Here is a 27128-nt window from a genome sequence, read left to right as displayed (position 1 = left end):
ATTCGTCTTAATTTATTTTATACTTTTATTATTTTATATGTTGGTTATATGTTAATATGTGAATTCATTTGGGATTTGTATGGTTGGTTAATTGATTGATTAATTTAATTATTTTTAAATTCGATGATAGAGTCGATAAGAAATGATGTGAATTTGGTTGTGATGTGAATCTATGTAATTTGGGGGGCCGATGGGTTAAATGTTTCTTTTTTAAACCTATGCAATGAGGGTCTTTGAACTCGTTTGTTGTCTGCCTGACGCTTAGGTGGCATGAAATATTAAAATAACCCGTCCTGTGTTTTGTTTCGGAGGTAGAATTTCTGCAGTTATCTTTCATGGAGAAGATAAAAAGAAATTGAATGACATGACAGAGAATTTGTGATGGTTTTTTGCGATGTCTGAAGATGGTGATAAGTGATAACTGATAACCGTCTAATTGGACAAATTCTCTTAAGATAGCTGAGGTGTAACTTGGATATCCAAGTTATTTCCATGTTATGTGAATTATGTGTCATTAATCCAATAAAAGCTATAGGTTTTACATATACGTGAACAATAATAGCGGTTTTGGACTCACTTATAACAAAACGTGGCTTGAGAAATATCATCATCATCGTACTCAGTATATCCCACCAATAGCAAAGCTATGGTAGGGTCTGAGGAGGGTAAGATGTAGGCAGCTTTACCTCTACCCCATGGTAGGCTGGCTTGAGAAATATATCACATTTTATTCAAGTCATATTTTGATTTTTTATTAGCCATTTTCTTATGTCTAGTAAGTTTATAGCTAAAGCAGTTAATATAGAATGTCAATGTTGATAATTTAATTTAAAAATAGTGTGAAATGGACAAATGGAAAAATTTTGATATCGTTCTTCTTCACTTTAAAGGTATATGAATGCTCCTAGAAAGTGGAAACTAATAGCACAATCATAGATTTGGATGATCTAAATCTCACATGAATTGACCATTCTTCACTCTTTACCTTATTTTTTTAAAAGAAACAATAGTTATACTTCACCCCTTACCTCTTTTACATATTTGTGTAGTTCTAGTACTTTATTTTTATAAAAGCTTACGGAACCCTAGTAAACATTTATTCCAAAAAAATTCCAAAAAAGAATATAAGAATACCAACAAAAGCCCAAAGTGAAAATTAAATTTTGTTTTCTTAAAGTAAGAGTAACTAAATTGGGCCCAAAAAACTGAAAATGTGTAGTCCGGCCCATAACCAATACAGTTTCTTTTTCATTTTTTAGAAAATTAGATTTAAATAATCTTAGCTAATAATTATTGACAAGTAACAAACTTAATTAACAAAATGCATTTTGACGGTCCTCTCTTTAACATATTTCCTATTAGGAATCTGCAATTTACAGAATCTTAACGATGGCAGTCACTAGACGCCAGAAAAACCATTTATAGAAACCTATGTATGATGATAAATCTGTGATTATTATTTTAGTTTATTTAGAGTTAGGATGACGTGAATGCTCGTGTACCACAAAAACAGTTTATCGCTCCACCTTAGACTAGGTTATGAAAGCACATAGAAACCAATGTAGCACTTGAGCTTATGTATTCTAGAAGATTTCTTTTCAAACTCGTATCATTTATGGGAGATAGATGGTTCCTTATAATAATCAAACAAAAAAAGAACAAACAAATAACAATGATTCAGGTGTAACAACAATAGTTTAGAATTTGACATTGTAAAAATTTATATTTAAGAAATAAAGTAATGGATTTAATATAAATACAAGTAAAAGAATAAGGAAACTCATCAGGCAACACTCACACGTAGGATTGTAAAGTTTACATACTCGTTTGCGTTTGTGACTTGTTCGTATCTAAGTTTAATTTCTTAACGAAGAACACAAATAAGATTTTATGTCAGTTAGTCTTCACGAATCATTCGTGAACACGTTTAATGCTAAAGGAACAAACATGAACGATGCTTCATTCGGTTTAGTATTAATCCGCACCCGCATTACAAATAGAAAAACGGGCGACCCGTACATGACCCATCGACCCGCTTTACTTCATTTCCACCAGAACAAATCCCCAACGTCCTGAAACCCTACCACCGTCGTTCGCCCAAATCAACCACCGTAACGCCGTCGCAACACAACCTCCGTCACTGTGTTATTGTGGTCCGAGTTCCAGATCCGTTTCAACTGCGTGTAAAAGGTAAAATTCAAAATTTATTTATGATACATACAGCTTTGATTCATTCGCAAGATCTGATATCGAATCTACCTCATATACAATCTTTGAATCCACGATGCCTTTCATCTAATTTTCCTCGCTTAATTCCGCCCAGGGGTGACCCGACCCAGATCAGTCATGGATATCACCGATATTATGACCGATATTTTACCAAGGGACCGATAACCAACGTATCACCGATATCAACTGCATAGAGCTGAAATGAGATTAAATTGACAAATTCTGTAGTGTTTATAATATTTTAGATTCTCAGTAGTGATCTTCATGTCAAACTATCATGAATTGTTTGATTCATATTTCATAGTTAGGTTTTTGAATTTGCAGCAGTTTGTAAGTCTTAGGTTGATTCTATGGATCAAGATGCTGCACGCACCGCAAAGGAATCACTTGAGTTAGTTTTTCAGATGTCGAATATTCTTGAGACCGGGTTAGACCGCCACACTCTTTCTGTGCTCATTGCACTCTGTGACCTCGGTTTCAACCCGGAGGCACTTGCTGCAGTGGTCAAGGAGTTCCGCAGGGACCCGCCATTGACGTACTCTACACCGTCAAGTAAATGATGTGTATGTTAAGTCTTGTATTGTTTCAGGATTCCAGTTTGATGTGTTTTGGTTTCATGTTAATTTCGTTAACGTTATGAAACATTTAAATGGAATTTATGCTATGGAAATGACTGCAATTTCTATGTTTGTATTACACAGTCACATTTATACGTATACACACACAAACACCTAGAGATACATACGCACGCGCAAGTTACAACGTTGTTTTATGCGAGGTCTAGTGACAACGTTGTTTTATGAGTGTTTAGATTTGCATGTGATGAATTGTAGAGCTGACATAATGTGTCGTGTTGTGTTGATCGGGCTGTGCTGCGCATTTTTAAACATCTATAACAAGTGTTCAAACGCTTTAATTAGAGAGATTGAGAAAGTTAGATCATGCGTGAATATATGTGAACCGAAGAAAAAAATAAATCAAAACATATTAAAAAGACTTTATATATAAAGAGAAGAAAAAAAGCAGGTGATAAATGATAATGTGATATTGTGATATTATCTTTAGTTGACTTTTTACCTGGGTTGGGTTTTGTTTATAGATGAACTGGATTGTGGCTGGCTAGTGGCTACACATGTGAATTTCATTAATCATTAAACACTTGAAAAACACAGCATCTAGCAAGTAGCTAGATACAAAGTTACGAAAAAACAAACTTGTAATGGGCCGTATTTGTATCGGGTTTTGTTCTGTTCTCTTAGTGGAAGTTTTTTAATATAATTCTTGTCGTTAAAAAAAAGGATGGTTCGTAGATTGAAACGCACCATTGACTTCATTTCAAAGTCATCAATTTCTACTTGTTCTTTACCCACATGTAACTGCATTGCTCACATATAGTGAAATTCATGTTTACTTGTAATGCGAATGGTTTGGTTCCAACATTCATGTTTATCTTATATTTGATGATGGATTTTGTTCATACCGTGCCACACACACACTGTTTGAATGATTGATACGCAGGAGATAAACACACAATATATATCAATTATTCAAATAAGCGTATGAGATATCCCAAATCATTTTCACTTTGGCCAGGCCACCATCAAGATGAAGAAACTCTAAAGTATCTGTCGTGTGGAAAAAAGAAAAACCGAACAAGATTGCCAAATTTATAAGTTTCTTTTAAAATTTTTGCAAAAAATGTGTTGGAATGTTAATATAAAAAGACAATTTTGCCCTTTTGGTACGACTTGTGCATTAGACTAGCTTTAACGTATGATATACTTTTGGCATAGTCGATGATGTGTGACCTCTAACTATAAGAGAGATAAAGCACCAAGTAATACTGTGATGTCCAAAATTAAAACATTTTAATATTGTTAATGCAATTGAGTATAATTACTAAGTTGTGTTTGAGTTGGCATGTTCAATCCATTTTCTACCGGTATGTTTGGTTAAGTAAATGAGTTGTTTTGAATTAGAATATGTGAATTTCTCGTATTCAATCCCGCCAACCAACCAGACTTGATTTTTGGATTGTACTGAAAATCTGAACTTATTATAGCTTCTTGTTTTCTTTAGAACTGAAATTTTAAATTATACAAAACTGAAGGGATGAGAAATCATAGATTGGGATGTAGCTCAAATGGTAGAGCGCTCGCTTTGCATGCGAGAGGCACGGGGTTCGATCCCCCGCATCTCCAAATTAATTAATATTTTGTTTCTTTTATCTTGAAACCTTCATTATTCTTTGTTGAAAACTTTGAGTTTCTTCACAAATACTCACAAATATTAATTCATTAGTTGCTTCTCTCAACTCTTAAAATAGGTTATGTCAATTATATATTTTTTCTATAAAATGATAATGATTACCAACATCGAATCTATAACAACGGTGACCGGAGCAAGTATAGAACATTTAGTTAAGAGCCGATTAATACATTTTTTTTCTTTAAAAATAAACATCCAAAGTGTCGGTACATAAAATACGACACAAAAATGAGTTTTGTTCAAGAACTAAAATCCATTAATTGCAAGTTTGCAACTCATCAACCAACTCTCAACTCCGTCTGATTTCTTTTATAGATAAATGTGTTACACGAGTCGTGTTCAGATGATATGATTACAAGTGTGGACAAGTTAGGGCTCTTGTCTTTGACACATTAAATCATTTATTAGGGTCGGGTTTCTTGTTCGTTTTTTTAAGTCAGGTTTCAAATTAATCCGAATACCCGATTAACAGTTATGCTTATTTTTTTGAATGAATTGTTTGATTCATGTGATGTGATCTTTTTTTCTTTGATTACAGAAATGTTGAAGTTAATTTTATTTTCTCTTTTGAGTTATAAAATGTGTTTAAAACTTGCAGGCCCCTAATCCTTTTCATGGTTCATCTCTGATCGGACATGCATGTATTAGGCTTTTCTAAAACCAATGTGACATTTTTTCACAAGGATGAATGGTGTTGGATTATTTAGCTTAATTTTCTTTTCGTCTTCTATAAACTTTACATTTTTACATGGCACCATTATAACTACATTGTACTATTCACAACCCAATCATTAAAAATAAAACATATTGCAGCCAGATATCTATTATATCCCAACTAACCCGACCCTGTTAAACTGAAGGCCGAAACCCGACTAACCTGAACTTGGCAAACCCGAAGAGATTGACCCAATTAACACCCCCTGCATAAACGTGTCATACTGATTGGCCAACCAACTCAGTTAACATAGCAAACCCTGTATTTAAAAATAAAAATGAAAATATCATATCATGGTGAATTTTTTAGCATTAAAATTGAGAATTAAATATACCTCATAAATTATAAAAACAAGAATGGGGATGTAGATCAAATGGTAGAGCGCTCGCTTTGCTTGCGAGAGGCACGGGGTTCGATCCCCCGCATCTTCAATTATATTTTCTGTTTTGATATTTTTTATCAAAACATTTTTTTTTCCAGTTTCTACACAATAATATTAAATGAAATTTTATATGAACGTAATTATTAATTATCTCCATAGCAGAAGGCAGAAGCAATTTTATATGAACGTTAAAATAATTACAACAGAAGTCATTTTTTTGTAATAAAGTTATATTGCACTTAATTAAAGTTTATTTTCACATTATTTGAGTAGTTTAATGTTATACATACAAATAAATATATAAGAACTACATTCTCAACCAGAGCTGGTAATCTGACCCTTTATCAAAAAATTTTTGCCAACTCCCATCCAAATCAATTTCCTTTGAAGGATTCCAATCAAACTGACCAAGCTTCATCACCAATGTATCTCCTATCCCCGCCACATACCCGTCATTATTCGCATGGTAAATCTTCACTGGACTTCTGCAGTGAATCCCAGCCCGTTTTCTAGCCTCTATTAGTTCCGTTATCACCTCACGAAGCCTAAAATCATAAAAATGGTCATAAAATACCACAGGCTACAAAATAGAATGAAAAAAACAAATAAGCACTTTGGAAAAACGAAAGAAAAAGATGGGCCACTCGTATTCAAAAACACAAAATTACCGTCCCGGGATGGGTTAAGATGTATGCATATCCTTGCATAAGCTTATCTCGTGGGAATGGCCAATGACCCTGTAACAAAATTATTAATTTACATTTTAAGCTATCATATGATTAAAAGATAACCATTGACCCAAACATGAAGATTAAGAGTGGACCTGTGTTGACCCGGTATCATGATTTTCCAACGAACGTGACAGCATGTGAAGGCCACCATCCCATTACCCCTGTTGGTTTTCCATTTGGATCTATTAATCTCCAGTATTGATTATGCAATGCAGCATGAAGTATTCCCTGCAGAGTACAATAACTATTACAATTGTGCTATTTTCCATAGGATTTATGTGTAAACAAATGTATTACCTTTGTTGTGACATCAAATGCAGATGAAGTACCACCAGTGGCGTTGATCCAGTTAATCACACGTTGACGATGTGCATCTGAGAACATATAATCAAGCCATTTATTAAGGGTGATTTAATGACGAATAAATATGAAGTCAACTCACTAATCAAACATTCTTAGCATTAAGTTCTATTTTTTTACCTTGGTTGTAGCATAGATTACCACCTTCGTAAGCCAGACTATCCCAATATTCTCCAATGGCAAATGCAGGATTTGAAGATTCAATGTATTCTTTCACATATCAACCTGAGAATCCCCTGTCACTCAAAATTATTCATTTTTAATAAGATTACTGAAAAAAGTGTGTATTAATAATACTAATAATACTTATATAATGATAATAGAAAAACTGATTGGAAACATTCACCTCACAAAGTCAAGGCGCCAGCCATCATAACCAATATTGCTCTTGAGCCAGTTCAGCCACTCTTTTACATCATTTCTTACAAAATCCTGAGAATGATCAATGTTTGGTGCTGCATGAAATATGTCACCTGCAATTCATAGCACGGACAAATAAAGTGATTCAGATAGAAATGCATATATAGGTGAATCATAAGTGCTGTAGATAATTATATATATACCACTTGAAGGATTTCCACGACCCTGGAAATTTGGATCATCACAAACTATTGCCTCAGGTCCCCATGCAAGCTTCCCACCAAATATGTTCCACACTCCATTTTCACTCTGGGATCAATATAAAGAACCGAAATTATACAATGAGATGTTATGTCTAAACAAAATAACTGAAAATAACCAATACGCAGTTTGTAGTTCACCTGTTTATGAGCACACCGATGATTTAGTACAACATCACCCAATACCTGTGAAACATGAAACAAATATATCAATCTCCAAAAAAGATAAAGAAACGGTTGTTGAACTTATGATTTTAATAAGTCAACCCAAAATAATCGACGGGTATATAGAAAAAAGAGTTTTTTCTTGCTACAATTTTTTTATCATCTATACGAGCTTTTTTTTTTGTTTCAGAATTATACCAAAAGATGGTGGTTGTGCATCTCCGCTATGCAATGCTTCAGCTCATCCTGAGTGCCATATGCGGAGTTCAAGTTGTAGAGATCAGAAGGCATATACCCTGGAGTCATTAATCATTTTAATTCAATTCATTTGGGCAAAAGAAGAATGAAAAAAAGGAAAAAAAAAAAGAGGATAATTAAGTAATGAAGACCTTGTGGAGCAACAGATTCAGTTGGTGGAGGTAACCACACTGCTGTTATCCCACATTTAGATAAATCTGAAGCTTTTGGAGCCATATCCTGGTACCACTTTTTTCTACAGCTTTCCCAATTAAAACCTTGAAACTTCATAATATAAAGATTTATAAGAGACACATTTAAAGAAATAAAAATTGTAGTAAGTCTAAACCAGGTTACTAACCACAATCTCACGTCCTGTGCCAGTTCCTGGCTCTGCGTGACATAAAGAATAACTGAAATTATACATAACAGACAAGAAATAACGGTTTAGTAAAGCTAAATGATGAAATAAAAAAGCACCTAATTTCACTTCTTCTGGAGTCTCCTGCCATTGACTTGTCTTCCGCTGCAGAGCACGTTCTAAAGCCTTACGTTTCTTTTGAATTACTTCTTTCTCAATTACACGATTAGTTAAATGTGTCGCCATCTTTTGGTTTTGCTTGTGCTATTGACCATACTTCAGCAAGATTAGGCAATTCCAAAGACTTGAAGTTTGATGTGTTGACTTCAGAAAAGTTAATCTTTCTAGGAGGGAACTTAGGATGAACAGAACCTATCCTTCGAGCCATCCAATCTGGTATTTCTCTACATGGGCCGTCATTAATCAGTTTTGATTTCTGAGAATTATCATCAACTACCAGGGCTAATCTTCCACCATTGACAGTTGTTTCATCTTCATCCACAGATTGTGCAAGTTCCGTGATTGTCATTTTCTTGTTTTGTGTTAGTATTGACAAAAGTTCTTGTTGCTTAAGCTTAGATGTAGCCAACTCCTCAAGTAGTTGATGTTTTTCCTTTTCTAAGGCTTCTTGTCTGGATATTGCCTCATAAAGTGCTTGTTTAGCTGTGATTAGGTCATCTTCATCGAGCTCTAGTGTTGTATTATCTATAGAAGCCTCACCAGAATCACCCTGTGAAAAGATGAACACACAATAATCTTGAATTTCAATTGTGCACATTGGCTTTCTGTCTGCATTAAGTTGACAGGATCATTGAAATTGATATATATTTCAAATATTATTTTCTGTAACTGATGCCAATCTAATGCATTGTACCACGAATTTCACAGCAGTAACGAAGTATTTTCATATAATGATATTAACATACCGCACTACAGCACACTGCAGCCCTTGAATTGCACAGGTATTCTCTTTTGTGTAAGATCTTTCTGCAACATCCACATGTAGGATTCTAACTGAGGTAAAAACTAAAAATGTAAACAGAATAACACTGTAATTTAAAATCATAAACCTTTTACTATTGGAGTGCTTTCTACAGGTCATGGAATATCTCTTGTCATGAACATACAAATTAGACCTGCGACTGCTTGAGGAGATAAAAGGGTGGCGTGGAAGGGTCCTGAAGGCAACATCTGTTACTGAGATTGTAGCCATTTATCCCTGTCAAGAGAATAAATTATTACATCAAAGCTTAGAATTACAACAAACAAATATATAAGAGTCTAAAGCAGAATCAAACTTCAAACCCAAGGCCATCACATGAAACCGTCACTGTTAAACGGTATCCAGAGATATAGGCAGATCACTAGACAATAATTAAGCATTAACTTATTAAACAATTAACCGACATTAAGTTCTTCCCAATCAGAAAACCTCATGATTAGATTGTTGGAAATCAGCTCCAAGAACACGAACACGGAATTTGATCTCAACCAAGATCGACTCTTTTATGTGTATTATAAATCTTGACACACTAACAATGACACCTAAGGCCCTAACTCATCTATTTATACTAAATTAACCATAGTAATCCAACTTAAATAAAAGACTAGATACATGCAAAACATACAAAAAAAAACTAAACTTGCCACTTTAACACCTTCTACTCTCTTTTAACTCGTTTCAAGATTAACTTAATAACTTTCAACACAGATCACATTACCAATTCTAGCAACGTAATTAATTATCAACAAGCTATCCTATTAAGCTAGGTTAATTGGTATAAATCCCCACCAAAAGCAAAAAAAGAGCGGTTAGGTTTCGACGTGGAATTCATAATAGTATCCGAATTGGTAAAGAAATCCATATGACTTAAAGATCACGCATGAGTTCTTCGTAAGGATTACAGAAACCTGTCAGTGTGATGAACAACGGATGTAAAGGTAAAATCTGAGGGGTATAATACAATTGGAGTCAGTCAGTCAGTCAAATCAAAACATACACACGCACACCGGAATGAAAAGATATAACATAAGTTCATTGAACAGACATTCAAATGAATATACAAATTCAACGGAACAGCTTCAACATTAACAAAGTCTGACCTGAAAATAGGAAAGTGATCTGAATGGTGGATCAAGGAGTATTTGGCTTTGGATAGCAACATCAATATAAGATATCCACGGGAAGGAATTGTTAATTGTTAACAAGAAAGCAGAGTGGCTTTTCGGTGCGCACGGGTCCCAACTTTTAATGTATTTCTACTATTTTATTTTAGAAATATTGGTTTTCGTTGGTCCTCATTATTTTCTTTTGGTCACTGTCGGTTCTAACTAACGAATTGGCTACTGACGGTCCCAACTTTTAACGTATTTGTTCTTAACGGTTCGCGACTAACAGAATTCTAACATCGTTAGTTTCAGGTCGTCAGAAAAACGTTTTTGACCGGAAAACACACATTTTTTCCCGATAAACTCAACAATTTTGTCTCAAACTCATGGTAACTTTGTATCATACCTTAGGAACATTTTCCTGGTAAAAGTCCCAATTATTGAGGTCGCCGGAACCCTAAAACCATCGTCGAAATCAGCTGATGGTGCTTAAGTGATGGTGGTTGGTTGGCGGTGAGTCAACTTGTGGTGGTGGCGGTGTTCAGGTGGTGTTTTCCGGCAAAAAATTGACTTTCCCGACCAAAAACGTTTTTCCGGCGATCTGAAACTAACGGCGTTAGGATTCTGTTAGCCATGGACCGTTAGGAACAAATACATTAAAAGTTGGGACCATCAGTGACCAATTCGTTAGTTGGGACTGACAATGACCAAAATACAATAGTTGAGACTTATAAAAACCAATATTCTTTTATTTTAAACTAATATTAGAGAACATAACTTTTTTATGGATGCCTTTATTCCATATCAGATTGAACCAACACTACTACCAAAAGACTGTCAAGATGCGAAATTGCGATGGATGATAAATCAACGATGACGTTAATCCATTGTCACATATATTCTACCACAAACTCAGTGGAGGAAAGACATGATTAGTAATATTCATCATAAAAACAAGTAACAATGAAATTATTATCATTGTTATTATAGTTAAGAGTAAACCGCAGTTCACGTTCCCATGAGTTCAAGAATAACTTATGTCCTTTTTTTAAAAAATGAGTAGCGTGCACCCATGTGATTGTTGGGCAATATCACTTTGCATCCATCCTTCACACGGTTTTAGTACTTTCCATTAAATTACTAATAAAATAGGGTATATGCGTCATTTCAACATTCTTGTGGTTTGTACATTGTAATATTAATGGATAGTTTTGAATATCATTAGGTCATGATAATTATTGTGCACAAAAATTGGAATTTGGTTATTATTATTATTAGGGATATTGGTTTTTAATACTCTTAATTTTTTCCAATTGGTAGATAACACTCACAACTTTCGATTTGTCACCCATCACTCCCAACTTTCACCTTATTTTTCTGTACCACTCATCGTCTAAATGAACACTAACCTCGTTAATGTTTTGGACTAAAAATGTCATTCAAATTAGTTGAGGGGGTAAAACATAAATTTTATTTTTAACACACAACCTCCATTTCCGGCGACCTCTTTTTTTCGGCGAATTTGAGTTTTCCGACTATCTCGTATTTTAGAAAATGGAGATGGTTTAGAGGTGTAAAAAGGTTATGGAGATCATGAAGATTGTGTACCGGTGGAGATATGATGAAGATGGTGCTCGCCGGAAACCTGCAACTCGATTTTCCGGCACGCAGGCGATCCCGAAAGATGGCTGGGTGAGACACTGGTGGTGACGGGGGCGGGGGTTGCGGTTTTGGGGCGGTAGGCGGCGAAATGATGGATATGGTGTTCGCCGGAAACCTGCAGCTCGCCGGAAAACTCAAATTCATATGTGAAGCTCGGTGAAATGATGGATATGGTGTTCTGAAAGACGAGATGGTCGGAAAACTCAAAATCTCCGGAAAAAATGAGGTCGCCGGAAAAACGAGGTTACTGGAAATGGAGGTTGTGTGTTAAAAACAAAATTTCTGTTTTACCCCCTCAACTAATTTGAATGACATTTTTAGTCCAAAACATTAACGAGGTTAGTATTCATTTTGACGGGGAATGGTACAGGAAAATAGGGTAAAAGTTGGGAGTGGTGGGTGACAAATCAAAAGTTGGGAGTGCTATCTACCAATGAGGAAAAGTTGGGAGTATTAAAAACCAATATCCCTTATTATTTTTAAAATCGGAGGGAGATGGACGAAGGGACACAAACTGCATCGATACAAAACACATGGACGTAATTGGTAAATCATAAAAGGGATAAAAGTCATTTAAGTTGTTTTTAAAACGAAAAAAAGGAACACAAATTGATCCCGTCCGACAACCACAATGACGCGAGTTGCTATTTTTAAAAGAGAAGCGTGAATGGTTTCCACCCGCAAAACTCACAAACCGCTATTTATTCATATTATTAAGATTATTGTTATCAATGTGAGACAATGTCGTTGTTTTTATTCTTATTGCTTTTATAATGTTTGTGGCTTGCCAACTCAACTATAATGAATTGATGTTAGGTTTCTTTTTTTCTTCATTGGTATAGATTCACAACCTTCCATTTTGATTTCTTTTAAAATAAAAATACAAATTATTCTTATTAATCTATCTATTTTAGGATTTTAAATATATCTTACGAGTCCATAAGATATTATGTATGTTATTAATATGTTATTAAATTTAACTTTTTGGTTTTGTTTTTTAACCACTTATGTATCCACGGGCTCTATCCTAGTAAGTCAATAATTCTTTATCAGGAGGAAGGGACACTCCTAGGTAGTAGGTACTACCTATATACCGCTCAATCCTGTATTGCCACCTAATTTTCACCCTCAAGTATCCACAAACTACAAAATTACTAGCAACACCTACCCACAAGTACCATATAACTTTACGTGACAAACTTTTGTCATTGAATGAATCCATACACCTTACTCACATGAGGTGGCGACGACATTATCATGTGGTTTAGAAGTCATGCAATTTACTCATATTGGTGTCCCCACCCTCTCTTACAGTCATTTTATGTTATTGGTTACACCATGCGTAGTCATAACTAAGAACATCCGAGCATTTTACGCCATGTGACTCCTAGTCAACTTTTGGGCATTTTGCAAAAAAGTGGGCGTAGTGGGAAAATTACCTCAAAAAGCCTCTCTCTCCTCCCCCTCTCTCTACCTTTCACTCATAAAACCCCACTCATAACGCTTACCACCATAATGCCATCCCTAATGTCTAGAGGGGAGTGTTCCCAAGCATTATGAATCCAAAACGTCATATAATACCATCCACTATGGATGATTTTATTAAACTGTGAGAAATGATATTGTGGATCCCTAAATGATTTGAAATCTCGATAGAAGTATGCACTAAATTCTAGAACTAATTATTTTCTCCAAAGTTCTCGTGCTTTTCATGAAATTGGCACGTTCTCTACCTTTAATAAACTATTTAATACTTAATAGCCCTTCAAGAATTTAAAATTGTCCCTAAAAAACTTGATACCTATATAAAAAACAACTTAAAAGTGTTTTAGTCGGTTGTCCCTTGTCCGTGGCTCGTTGTGTTAAACCAAAACCGTAGCGGACTCTCTTTTGAAAAAAAAATGTTAAAAACAAAATTATAAACAATGAAAAACATTGATGCTTGCCTAGCTCATTTGTATGTCGTCATTCAACATTTAAGGGGTGTTTGGGATTGCTTATTTTCACCAACTTATAACTTATAAACCTTTTGAAAAATAATAAGGTGTTTGAGATTGCTTATATTATGAGAGGAAAAATTTCATAAGTTACAATTTTGTAACTTATTAACTTAATGAAAAGTTATAAGTAAGTAAAATAAGAAATCCCAAACACCCACTTAGACCGTCTAAAACCCAATAAACCTTGTTGTAAAATACTTCCAAGAGCTTTGGCAGTCCGTGTTCGTGTTGGATTTTCAAGAGCTAGCCCGTAACATGTGTAGATGGGCAGCCGCTTAAGGCCCAATTTTCCTAAAAGACATAAAAAAGTATGTATTTCTTGTTTTTTACACACACAAGTTTCACAAACCATATGAGTCAAAAGTTGGAAAGAAGAGCACGTGAGGTACCTGGATTTATTCATTATATCTTCAAACGTCGTGCTTTTTTTCTTTTAATTTTGTTAAGGTTTTTTATTTGGTTACATTTAATAGGCCCGGATCCACCTAAGAGAGAACAAGACAGAAGCATGCGTCCCTTCTCGGCACACTCGAATTTCTTTTCTTACTCAAATAACTTTTCCCGAAATTTCATATAAAACACTAGAAGGTGCACAAACCGGTTTAAAACTCAAAACCAGTTTAGGAACCGGTTCGGTTTGGTTAATAAAAATCAAAACCGTTTATGATCGGTTTCGGTTCGGGTTGAAACCGATTTCTTACCATGTTACGATCGGTTTTGGTTCGAGTTTTGATCGGTTTCGGTTTGGGTTTTGGCCAGGTTTGCCCGGTTTGTAATGGTTAACCGGTTTGAAACCGGTTTTGGTGGAGAAAATTACAAACCGGTTCCGAACCTGCGGTTTCAGTCGGTTCCAAACCGGTTTCTACATAATCGGTTTCAAACCTGTTGGGTTTTCGTTTAATTTTTGGGTTGGTTCGGTTAACCGGTTTGTTTGCCCACCTCTACACAACACTAGATTTTTCCCGTCAAAATTCCACTAAACAAAGACCTCGTAGGACGTTCACACCATCTCTCACAAAAATGCTCTCTTTTTTAAGTACTATCTATAGCTAAGTACTCTTGTTTTAAACCGATGAAAACCTTGGGTACATTTATGCCAAAGTTGAAGAACCACCACGATTGGTGAAGGTCTAAGAAATTAAAGTTATAAAAGAATGATATTTTATTTTTTTTATCTAAATTTTTTTATATAAATTACTATAAAACGATTACAATAAAGTGGCAGGCAAACGGGCAACAAGCTGCGCCACAACCCCCTTTTGAATAGCAAAACCAATCCTGCTAAAAACGAAGCTTAGGGACCTAGAAGCTGAAGAGGTTCCATATACGACACGTTGAACCCTACTAAAAAATTTCATAGCCTCTGGAGCCAGAAAACAATATATATCAAAGGCAAATGGTAGAAAAACATGTTGATTATCTAAACAAGCTTTCTCGTGTTTAACAACTTTGCCCGATTCAGCCTTCAACGCAGCCTGACCCACAACAAACCCACGGTCCTTGAGCCCAACAAGAGGAGACACTCCTGTAAAATCCACACATGCGTGTTTCCCCCGGCCCACCCGAATACAAGAATATCAGCTGGTCGTAAAGTAGACCTCCCTTCAAGAGGATCCGTGAGAAAGTTAACACGGGCCTCCTTTTTAGCAGAAATCCCTGCCCGTTTAAGAACATCACATAGAACATTCCTAACCAAATCATGTCTATATTTAAAGCCAGACAATTCTTTGCAATGCACCGTATGGTCACCAAAAGAATCCAAACACACCTTGCGACAAATTGGGCAAGGCTCATAAGTCGGGAACATAGGGATCATTAACCGGTACTTAAGGATAGCCCGATACTCCAAACCCGACATACGTTGGCCTAATCCTTCAATGGGGATGGCCGTTAGAAAATCCTGAGCCCGAGGGGTTACAATTTTTTCGAACCACAAGTAAACGAAAAGTTACTGGAAAAAATAGCAGGGTGCTAACAAAGGGTTACGATAATTTATTTTTAAACAACGGACACTTGCTAAACTCCCGGAAAGCTCTCAGGGGATGTCATGAGGTCTGATCTGTTGAGTTCCAGTGGTGATCAGTCAACGGTTTAACAATTAAACCCGGTTTAATTAAATTAGTTTCATAATTTATTAATCACATTAATATATGAATACACAGCGGAATATAAAAACGAGTAATCACCATAAACGGAACCGTACAGGATCCAGTTACAAACGATACGAGTACGAGTCAAAACACTATCGGCAGCGACGACGGCTGAGGTTAAGTTTGGCAGCGGCAAATAAATTAATAGTGGCCGGTGACTTGGTTGCGTAACGAGAGACCTGATAACTAAAAATCCCTTTTTAACTCCAATATTGTTGGAGTCTATATAGACTTTTGGGGACGGTGGGTTTTCTTGTTTTTCAAGTATTAGGTTTTTATTATTATTATATGATAATTATCATAATCTTAAATAATAAATCTTAACCGGGCCCAAGTCCAACTCGTTTCAACTCTCGTTAAAAGCCCGAACTAGTTTATTTAAGCAGTAAATAAACTTTATTATTTATAACCATTATAAATAATAATTCCGTCACAATATGTTCGTCATTTACCGGTTAAACCATTTAAGCGGATTTTAGTTCGTTGTCCAAGGTGTAACTCTCACGGGTCATAACCCGGTCGGCCGCGTTGACTTAAGCGGACCAGTCCATATTTCCAACAGTCTCCCACTTGGACGGATTCGGTTAAGTTTCTCAACGCTGACAACCAGCGGTGCTCTAGCTACACATGGTTGCCCCCAACAGGTTATGATATATTAAATTCATTAACCAAAGGATCTTGGAATACACTATTGCAAGATAAAGAAAATATGATAATCGTTGTCATCTATTGTCACACCCTCAAAATCCACTAACGGAGTTTTACCGTCAGAGGGTGTGAACTAACAGGATCGGAATCATTAGTTATAATCAAACCATAAAACAAGGTTTCAAAACCATGAAAACGTTTACGAGTAATTAAATGCGGAAGCGTAAAAACCCTTAACCAAAAGTTGCGTCACGCAGGACGACTTAAAACCAATGATAACTGTTAAAAATAAGTTTGCATAACAAAAGCGTTTTCAAGCAATGCATGTTCCTAAACCGCGCGCCCGCCTCGGCTACCTGAGAATAACATACTAAAAGTGTCAACACAAGGTTGGTGAGTTCACAAGTTTATATAAAAATAAAGCATTTAGCGTTGCGTTCAGCGTTTTGCGTTACAGCGTTTTGCGTTACAGCGTTTTGCGTTACAGATAGTGTTATGTCAATTATATATCTATAGGTAGCTAGCCTATAAAACAAGTATCACTAAGTGTTCGACACCGAAGCTGACTGTTTATCATTTGCCTTGCCACCAGGTCATCCAGACCATGGTATGTGTTTAGCCAATATTACACCCGCTCGACCTCCAGTCGAGTTTAGCGTTGGGTGGGGTTTGTCAAACCCAGTAGTACTACTCAACAATGACTCGCTATTATCCAAATATTAACCGGTTCGATGTTATGAAGGACTTTAGTTTACGCGTTTGCCACTTAGTCTTTACAAGTGATATATAATCTATATTAACAAAATCTTAAATGCGTTCGGAGTATGTTATCTCCCCCCAAGAGAAAAGCGTTTAAAAAGTTTAAAAGGGGAAAGTGAAACTCACTGTTTGCGAAGAAATTCCCAAATTAAATCACCAAGATGCGCGTCACAGAAAAACTCTCTCTAGCGTTCTAAAACAACAAAGAGATTTTTCTAAGTGTCGGAATATTATCGAGTCTCTAGACCCGGCACATAATACCTATGCACATAACATGTTTCGTGTTTCGTTTGTGAATCGTGTGTGACTTTAACAAGTACATTCGTGATACAATACATGTGTGAACAATTGTTTACGTGTCACGTATTCATAAAGTACATCACTAGCAATTACTCACCGTAAGGGCAATATGGTCAAATCATTACAATCAATTAGCAATTATTCCCCGCAAGGGCATTTTGGTCAAAACACGACAATTAACTTGCAAGTATCATGTTTCATGCATTTTCACAAAACTCAGCAGCTAGTTTCACCGAGACAGAAATCCTACTTGAAAGATTGTACAACTCCACCGATCATAGCATCTCAATTAATTTACCAAAAATCATCACAGAAGCATATATGTCTTAGGTTTCCAGAACATATTTTATTATATTTTTTATTCCACATAGTTTTCTCACAATCATCAAATCATTACAGCAAACTCATAGCAGTCAAATTCATGCGCAACAGAATGTCATTTGAAATTCCCGTTAAACGAAAAATCCAATAAATGAAAGGCCACTTGGGTTAGGTTCCTAACTCAATGAGTCAACTTCCAGAAGTGGAACCAACCCAATTGGTCTCGTAGTTCATGAGATATAACATTTACAAAACAACCTAACAGCAGGTCTAACAGCTCAGCTTTGCACAACGATTTTGTAAAATCATAAAAGTTAACTTCTACTTGTCCAAAAATTACAAGTCTATACTCTATAGAAACTAGACTCAACCTAGTTTACTGTAGTACCAATAATCTCAACCAATTTTCACCTTTACACCTCGTTACAGTTAATTTAACATCACTAACACATTCTGTCCAGAAACTGTTTGCATCCAAACTCAACATATTAACTATCTATGAACCATCATGCATTCATATAACACTCTAGACTCCATAAACACCATCCATGCATATCAATTACACATTTACATACATGATTAGGGTTTTTGTTTGAACTCAAATCAAAGACACAACAATTAACGTGTAACAATATCAATACTAGTTATCATATCATTATCAAATCAACAACAATCATAGTAACACAACACCATATCAAAATCGGCAGCTAGGGTTTGTGATTAACCCAACAAACATAAAAATCAAGTATAAAGGATGCATAGGATAATCGATTATACCTTCCTAGCACCTTATTCTTCAATCAAAACACTTGAATTCTTGGTGTATATGTGTGTCTAAGTCGACGGCAGCCAAGGGAGGGGTTTGGGGTTTCCGATCGGGATTAGGGAGAAAAGAAAATAAGTTAGGGTTTGTTTATTGTTATTATTTATAGAATACTATGTTACACTTTGGCCCCTCCACTTCTAAGTATTACTTTTCCTAGCTTAAACTAACTTGTTTACATCTTGAGTTTATGTTTATAACCATGTTATCACATAACACATAAGTCTAACACATAGTTATCACATAATTACTGTTTTGACGTTTTTCATTTATTCATCAATCGTTTGCGTCAACTCGTTTGCGTTTCGGTGCAAATCCCGAAAGACTACACATGTAGTGAGTGTTAAGCGTCATTTAAACCCTAGTTTAAATGTAATGAAGTGTGCGTTATAGATTCAGTGATCTTAAGTTTGAATTGACGGAGTTGGGTTAACGGAGTTAACCTGAAATTGACGATTGTCACATCTATCCTTTCCGTATAAGACACCAATTGAACAATGAGACATGGATCAGATCAATCTCATATGGCGTTCAACCATTATCGTTTTCGTTCTCGAGTCAAAGTGGTCCAATCAAACACACAGTAAGTTTGGGTGAGGCCTCACACTTTACCAGTTTGAATCAACGAAGGCGCCATGATGTCTAACTGTTACATATCATGTAAGAGTACAGAATCCCATCTTGATTACATACAACTCCCACTGAACTTCAGAATACTCCCAACCAATGTCTTTATGACTGGCAGTTACGCGACAGCGTTTGACACTGATCAAAGAATACCTTTAGTAAACGAAAGTTCTAATATGTATCTCAGGTCTAAGGATACTAAATGAGCATACCAATATCAAATGCATCTTATGACTAAGACCCATGAAGATGATTTGATGCGAGTTACATCCAACGTCATTCATAATGAGGTCTGTGAGTTTGGAAGTCAACCCTTTGAGTCCAAAGTCAGAATAGTCTTAATTCAGAATCGCTCCCACGAGTCTGACCGACTACGGATAACTTAGAATACAATATTCATGGATTAAACGTATTAAAATGAACACAGTTATAATATTCAACGTTTGCATTTAACCATTAAATCAAAAGTGGACTCAAAAGTATAACTGTTTAAAAGTTCATACATCCAAATACTAAATCAAAACAAATTACTAGCCAATCTAAGACCGATAGCATCCCTGTGTTGGTCATGCTTGTCCTGAGTCATCGGCTTAGTGAACGGGTCTGCTAGGTTTTGATCTGTGTCTACTTTGCTTATTATGATGTCACCTCGTTCCAGTATCTCCCGTATGAGGTGGAACTTCCTTAGAATGTGCTTGGCTCTATGATGAGATCTGGTCTCTTTGGCCTGAGCAATAGCACCTGTGTTATCACAGAACACCTCGATTGGTTTGCGAATACTCGGAACCACATTGAGATCGGTGATGAACTTCTTAATCCAAGCAGCCTCTTTAGCAGCATCTGATGCAGCTATATATTCGGATTCGGTGGTAGAATCCGCCACTACACTCTGCTTGGAGCTCTTCCAATAAATGGCTCCTCCATTGAGAGTGAAAACGAAACCTGACTGTGAGCGAGAATCATCTCGGTCAGTCTGGAAGCTAGCATCAGTGTAACACCTTACAGTGAGCTCCTCTTCCACTCCCCTAAACACCAAGAACATATCTTTGGTCCTATTCAAGTACCTCAGAATATTCTTTACAGCAGTCCAATGGGCCATGCCAGGATTCTGTTGAAAACGACTGGTCATGCTCAGGGCATATGAGACGTCAGGTCTAGTACATAACATAGCATACATGATAGAACCAACCGCAGAAGCATATGGAATTGCTTGCATATGCTTAGATTCAATGTCCGTTGCCGGAGATTGCGATTTGCTCAACACGGTTCCTTTAGTCATTGGAACAGCTCCTTTCTTGGAGTTTTCCATTGAGAAGCGTGCCATTACTTTGTCTATGTAAGTACTTTGACTTAGCCCTAGAATCCGCTTAGATCTATCTCTATAGATCTTTAGTCCCAGAATATATGCGACTTCTCCAAGATCTTTCATTGCAAAACAAGATTCCAACCAGTGCTTAACTTCCTCAAGCATAGGAATGTTGTTTCCAATGATCAGTATATCATCCACATACAAGATGAGGAATGATATAGTGCTCCCACTAGCCTTTCTGTAAACACAAGACTCATCTTCATTTTTGACAAAACCAAACTCTTTGATTTTCTTATCAAAGTGAAGATTCCAGCTTCGAGATGCTTGCTTAAGTCCATAAATGGACTTATTCAATTTGCAAACCCTATTAGGATATTTTGGATCAATAAAACCTTCATGATGAACCATAAGACATCTTCAGAAAGATGTCCATTAAGAAAAGCGGTTTTGACATCCATTTGTCATATCTCGTAGTCATAGTACGCGGCCATGGCAAGTAATATCCTTATTGACTTAGTCATAGCAACGGGCGAGAAGGTTTCATCATAGTCAACACCTTGAGTTTGAGTAAAACCTTTCGCGACTAGCCGTGCCTTATAGGTTTGCACATTTCCATGCATGTCGGTTTTTCTCTTGAAAATCCATTTGCTCCCTACTGCCCGACTATCGGGGGGGGGGGGGTAGCTCAACCAAGTTCCAAACTTGGTTATCCTGCATGGATTGCATCTCGGCGTTCATGGCATCTTGCCATTTCTCGGATTCCGGATACAAGATAGCAGATTTGTAGTTAGTAGGCTTTTCGCCATACCCGGCTACTAATAAGACTTCGGGACCATCTAGATGCCATAAGTATCTAGAATTTGGTACGGGAGTCCTACTACTTCTGCGAACGCTTGTGTTCACGTCTGATGTGTCAGCAACAACAACTTGTTGATCAGACGCTCCAACTTCCTCAGCGGTTGTTTGTGGTTCTTGAATTTCTTCAAGATCGACAATGTTATCTCCAGTTCCTCGATCGAGAAAATTCTCCTCAAGGAAGTGGCCTTTCCTCTTGATAGAAATCGTATTTGTATCAGGATGAAAGAAGTAATAACCGCTTTGGTTATAGTATCCGACGAAAACAACTTTTACGCCGCGGGGATCAAGTTTGTCATCAGACTCACTTGAGATGTAAGCATCACATCCCCATACTCTAAGGTAAGACAATTTGGGCTTCTTTCCCTTGTGCCATATCTCATATGGGGTTTTGTCTATCTTCTTAGTTGGAGCTACATTGACAATGCGGGCGGCGGTCATAAGGGCGTAACCCCAAAAGGAGTGAGGCAAGTTTGTTCTACACATCATCGATCGAACCATGTTTAGCAAAGTTCGATTTCTCCTCTCGCTCACGCCATTATGTTGGGGTGTGCCAGGTGGAGTGAGCTGTGAAACAATTCCATGCTCTTTTAGATGAGTGATGAACTCTGAGCTGAGATACTCTCCACCTTGATCTGATCGAAGCATTTTAATGGTTTTACAAAGTTGTTTTTCCACTTCGTTTTGAAACTCTTTGAACCTTTCAAAAGTTTCATGCTTGTGTTTCATAAGATACACATAAGCATATCGACTATAATCGTCGATAAAGAAAACGAAGTATCTTTCATGGTTTCTAGTCATGGTTCTGAAAGGTCCACATACATCAGAATGTATGAGTCCTAACAGATCACTTGCTCGTTCACTTTTGTGAGTGAAGGAGTCTTTGGCGAGTTTGCCAGCTAAGCAAGATTCGCAATCATCAAACGAGTCTAGTCCTATGGATTTAATAATCCCTTCGGATTGGAGTCTTTTAACTCTTGCCTTGCTTATGTGGCCAAGTCGGCAATGCCATAGAAAAGTATCATTGATGCTAGTCTTGATACGTTTTGAAAGATGATATACGTTATTATCTGGTTGAACATCAATCTCATAAATACCATTTCGAGGTTTAGCCTCAAAATAAAAGATATCGTATAAGTAAGCAGAAATAGCCATGCCATTAAAAACGTACTTAAAACCGTGTTCAAGCAACAATGAAAATGAAATGATGTTTCTGGTCAAACCAGGAGCATACAAACAATTATTCAAAGGAAAAACTAGGCCAGATGGACAAGTAAAATGAAAAACTCTAGTTGCCAGAACTGGCACTCTCTTCCCATCTCCAACGATGAGTTCCATGCTGCCTTTATTCAGTTTCTTCCACTTCTCAGGCTCCTGTAAGACATTAACAATGTGGAAACCACATCCGGTATCAAATACCCATGTGTTGCTAGAGACAATGAAAAGTTCAATAACGTATATGGAAATACCTCGAGAAGTGCCTTCACCATTGGCCTTCTTCTTTGCTATCTCAGCTAGATTCTCGGGGCAGTTACGCATCCAGTGCCCCATCTTGTTGCACTTGTAGCACTGGCGCTCCTCAGGAGGCGGCGGCGGTGCCTTTGCAACTTTCTTGTTAGTGTTGGTGGCAGATTTGGCAGCAACAGTAACTTTCTTCTTGCCTTTTCCCTTATAACCCTGATTCTTGGGTTTAGGCTTCTTTACACCAGCAGATCGGATCATCAGAACTTGATTGGTCCTAGAAGGAATGTTCATCTCAGCCGTTTTGAGCATGTTGTGCAGCTCCGACATTGTCTTTACCCAGCCGTTCATGTTGAAATTCATTACGAACTGGTCGTAAGGGCTGGGGAGAGAGAGTTGAGGATGAAATCAGCTGCCATCTCATATGGCAGGGGATAATCAAGTTTCTTAAGCTGATCGATGTGCCCCATCATCTTAAGAACATGAGCACTGACGGGAGACCCTTCTGCCATCTTGCAACTAATGAGTTGTTTCATGGTATCGAACCGTTCCTGACGGGCTTGTTTCTGGAACATGCCCTTGAGTTGTTCCAGCATCTCATAGGCACCAAAGTCTTCTAAGCCCTTAGCGAGCTCAGTAGTCATGGTGGCTAGCATAATACAGGAGACATCAGCCGAGTCATCCCTATGCTTGTCAAGAGCTTTTCGAGCAGCGGCTGTGTTGTTTTCAAGCTCGGTTGGAACAGGTCCATCGAGAACATACATGCGCTTAGCCATGGTGAGAACAAGTCTCAAGTTGCGGTGCCATTCGATGAAGTTGGTACCGTTCAGTTTATCCTTCTCAAGGATAGACTTAAGGGCGTAGGGTGAATTTTCGTTTGATGACGTCTGTTTAATAAAGCAAAAGTAAATTTAATTAGTATTTTCGACGTTGTAATCCTATTATTAATGCCCAATTAACATTAATAAAATAGGTATTTGAGAATCTGGCTTCCAGTTAGTAATGGCATCTGTAGCACACAACATTAGTAAGTGGTTAGGCAGATTGACAACGATTGCCAATTGTGAATAGAGCACAACTCTCGGTTATGAGGCCTATTAAGACAACAATTGCCTAAGTAGATACGTTTAGCTTCATCTATGCCCACCTTAGTCTTCAGACAGCTGTAGCACGTAACAGAAGAGTAAAGTAATAGTCGCCCTAGTACAGACACGTGTGAAAGGGTCGGATGTGTCAACGAAACCCTTTCACCTTGAAGGGATAGGCTAGAAAACAAGTGCGGTGATGTAGCTCCAAACACTCGAAATTTCGCAGTATGCCTCAAGTGTGCCTTATAGTAGGATGGCATTAACTATTGATTTTAAAATTGGGATTAGTTTTAGAATTTACCGAATAGAGTAAAAGTCCAGTTTTACTGTATTAATCGGGACAACTAGATGAACCCTTTCATCTCTCAGGACACTCAGTTTTAAATAACCTATTAAAACTAAGTTTGTCGCGATATGACTAACCAGTTTTAAGTTAATAGTTAAACTATAAATTTATAAGGTTTTGGAAAATCAAATTTAGTTTAATTTTGCAAAAACTTAATCGGTTAATTAAAAATTTATTTTAATATATTTGGTATTAGGTTGGTGGTATTATAACCTATTATAATAAAGCAAGCAACCACAATAGCAAAAAGAATATGTAAATCTTAAATGGCCAAAAAGGTGATTGGTCTTGCTAGAGCCTATTAGCAAGACCAATCTGGTCAAGGGGTCACAACACAAAGCAACCACAAGGATGGACTCTTGGTGCATCCCGTCATCTTTGCTAACTCCCACTGACTTCAAGAACTCCGTGAGCTCATCCTCGGTTTTCCTTCGGGTCTTCTTCATTACAATATTACAAAACATATATAATGAAAAACCAAATCCTATCTATTACAATTTTGAACCATCAAGGTGGCCAAAAACCATAAAATAAAACCGAAAAATAAATACAACTTTTGAACCATCCATATGGCCAAAACCAAAAACCAAACAACCAAACACACAATGGTCGGGCCAGATTTACATATTCAGTTAAAAAAAATAAAAATCGGGCAATATTTTGGTCAAATAAAGTAAATAAAATTTTGACCAAACCAAGATTGCCCTAAAAACTAATCTAGATCAAAAACTTCAACTAGCTTGAAGTTTATGATGTAGATCCGGTGAAAAGACCGGATTCGACTCGTATGTTGTAACCAAGGCTCTGATACCACTGTTGGGTTCCAGTGGTGATCAGTCAACGGTTTAACAATTAAACCCGGTTTAATTAAATTAGTTTCATAATTTATTAATCACATTAATATATGAATACGCAGCGGAATATAAAAACGAGTAATCACCATAAACGGAACCGTACAGGATCCGGTTACAAACGATACGAGTACGAGTCAAAACGACCAAGTTAAATATAAATCAACAACGACAATATTTAAGTTACCTCGGTTAATGATTAACCGGTTGAGACACCGAGGTTCAACAAACGACGCTAGTACACGAACTTCCGGGGCAGCGGCGGTGCACTACGGCAACAGCGGTGGTGCGGGGCTTCTTGTGGGGGTGGTCGATACACTATCGGCAACGACGACGGCTGAGGTTAAGTTTGGCAGCGGCAAATAAATTAATAGTGGCCGGTGACTTGGTTGCGTAACGAGAGATCTGATAACTAAAAATCCCTTTTTAACTTCAATATTGTTGGAGTCTATATAGACTTTTAGGGACGGTGGGTTTTCTTGTTTTTCAAGAATTAGGTTTTTATTATTATATAATAATTATCATAATCTTAAATAATAAATCTTAACCGGGCCCAAGTCCAACTCGTTTCAACTCTTGTTAAAAGCCCGAACTAGTTTATTTAAGCAGTAAATAAACTTAATTATTTATAACCATTATAAATAATAATTCCGTCACAATATGTTCGTCATTTACCGGTTAAACCATTTAAGCGGATTTTAGTTCGTTGTCCAAGGTGTAACTCTCACGGGTTATAACCCGGTCGGCCGCGTTGACTTAAGCAGACCAGTCCATATTTCCAACATGATCCACCAATGATGTTTCACCCAATTTTAAACCTAGAAATATAACACATGAGTAAGATTCAAATTCACGACGTTAAACAAAAAAAAACCCTTAAATAAACCTAAGGTAAAACTCATTGCCGCTACATTAAAACGGTTATGGCATAACAATAATTAAAAGATATAGTTTACCCCATGGCCCACCAATTTGAGCCGTTAATTAAACACTAATTTGTTCTAGCAAGCACCAACGGTCGTTTTATTCCCTCCACTTTATCTTCATCCACATATAAACCAAAATCCATCATTTCTATCCAACTTTATAAACACTATCTCACCCATAAATCACCATCAAAACTCTAACCATGGATCAAAACTCTCCCCATACACCTCCGGTTCAGACGAATTCCCCAACTCCAGCTGCTGTTTCGGCTAAGATCACTACTCCTGATCGTCTTACCGTCCCCAAAGCGTTCAAATTTTCGGAGATGTAGGTTATTCTTTGTGATTAATACTTGAATTTAATACTTTTGGGTTATAAATTTTGAGTTTTGCTTGTGTGTTTTTGAGTAGGTAAAAAAGTCCAACTGATCAGATGATGTCTCCTGTCTCCAAAAGACTTCTTGCTAGAACTAAATCTTTCAAGTCATCTTCTCTCTTGCCATCAACATATACTAGAAATCAACAACACAAGGTAAAAATTCATGATCGATTCATCATTTTGTGAATTGTTTCGGTTAATATGAGGTTGTGCGACATGCCTTGCAGATTCAAGCTTCAAAGTTTCAAGATTGGGTGCTGTTCAAACTTGATTAATTTTGATGGGGGCTTAAAAGGGTTTATGAAAGTTGGAATCTTGATGTTTATTAGAATTTCATTGTGCTAGATTTAAACTTGAACCATAATTATTTAATACAAAAGTTTCTAAATATTGAATTATTTGGATATATTTCAATCATTCTGTTCCATTGAATCTTGAATATATGA

At 36.7% G+C, this 27128-nt stretch overlaps 2 pseudogenes across 5 annotated transcripts; one reads left to right on the top strand and one right to left on the bottom strand.

Annotated features, from left to right (window-relative positions):
- The first annotated feature begins 1972 nt into the window (after positions 1-1972).
- Positions 1973-2914, top strand: LOC143572601 (mitotic-spindle organizing protein 1A pseudogene; annotated as a pseudogene). Of its 4 annotated transcripts, none has more exons than XR_013142289.1 (2): positions 1973-2183; positions 2565-2914. The product of XR_013142289.1 is annotated as a mitotic-spindle organizing protein 1A pseudogene, transcript variant X4 (transcript). The 4 variants fall into 4 exon arrangements; XR_013142288.1 differs by having other exon boundaries at positions 1973-2190; XR_013142287.1 differs by having other exon boundaries at positions 1973-2190; positions 2557-2914.
- Positions 2915-5821: 2907 nt separating this feature from the next.
- Positions 5822-9619, bottom strand: LOC143572606 (putative alpha-amylase 2; annotated as a pseudogene). Its single transcript, XR_013142292.1, has 14 exons — positions 9139-9619; positions 8995-9055; positions 8188-8798; positions 8069-8100; positions 7860-7992; positions 7669-7766; positions 7447-7491; positions 7249-7354; positions 7032-7158; positions 6806-6921; positions 6623-6699; positions 6418-6553; positions 6263-6331; positions 5822-6174 (listed from the first exon to the last, which is right to left on the bottom strand). The product of XR_013142292.1 is annotated as a putative alpha-amylase 2 (transcript).
- Positions 9620-27128: the final 17509 nt, after the last annotated feature.

Source organism: Bidens hawaiensis, unplaced genomic scaffold (assembly GCF_021521415.1).
Source record: "Bidens hawaiensis isolate Kalapana, Puna unplaced genomic scaffold, B.hawaiensis_p1.1 tig00025979_1, whole genome shotgun sequence".
Taxonomy (NCBI): domain Eukaryota; kingdom Viridiplantae; phylum Streptophyta; class Magnoliopsida; order Asterales; family Asteraceae; genus Bidens; species Bidens hawaiensis.
The sequence above is the reverse complement of the archived record's forward strand: the minus strand, read 5'-3'. Positions and strand labels throughout refer to the sequence as shown.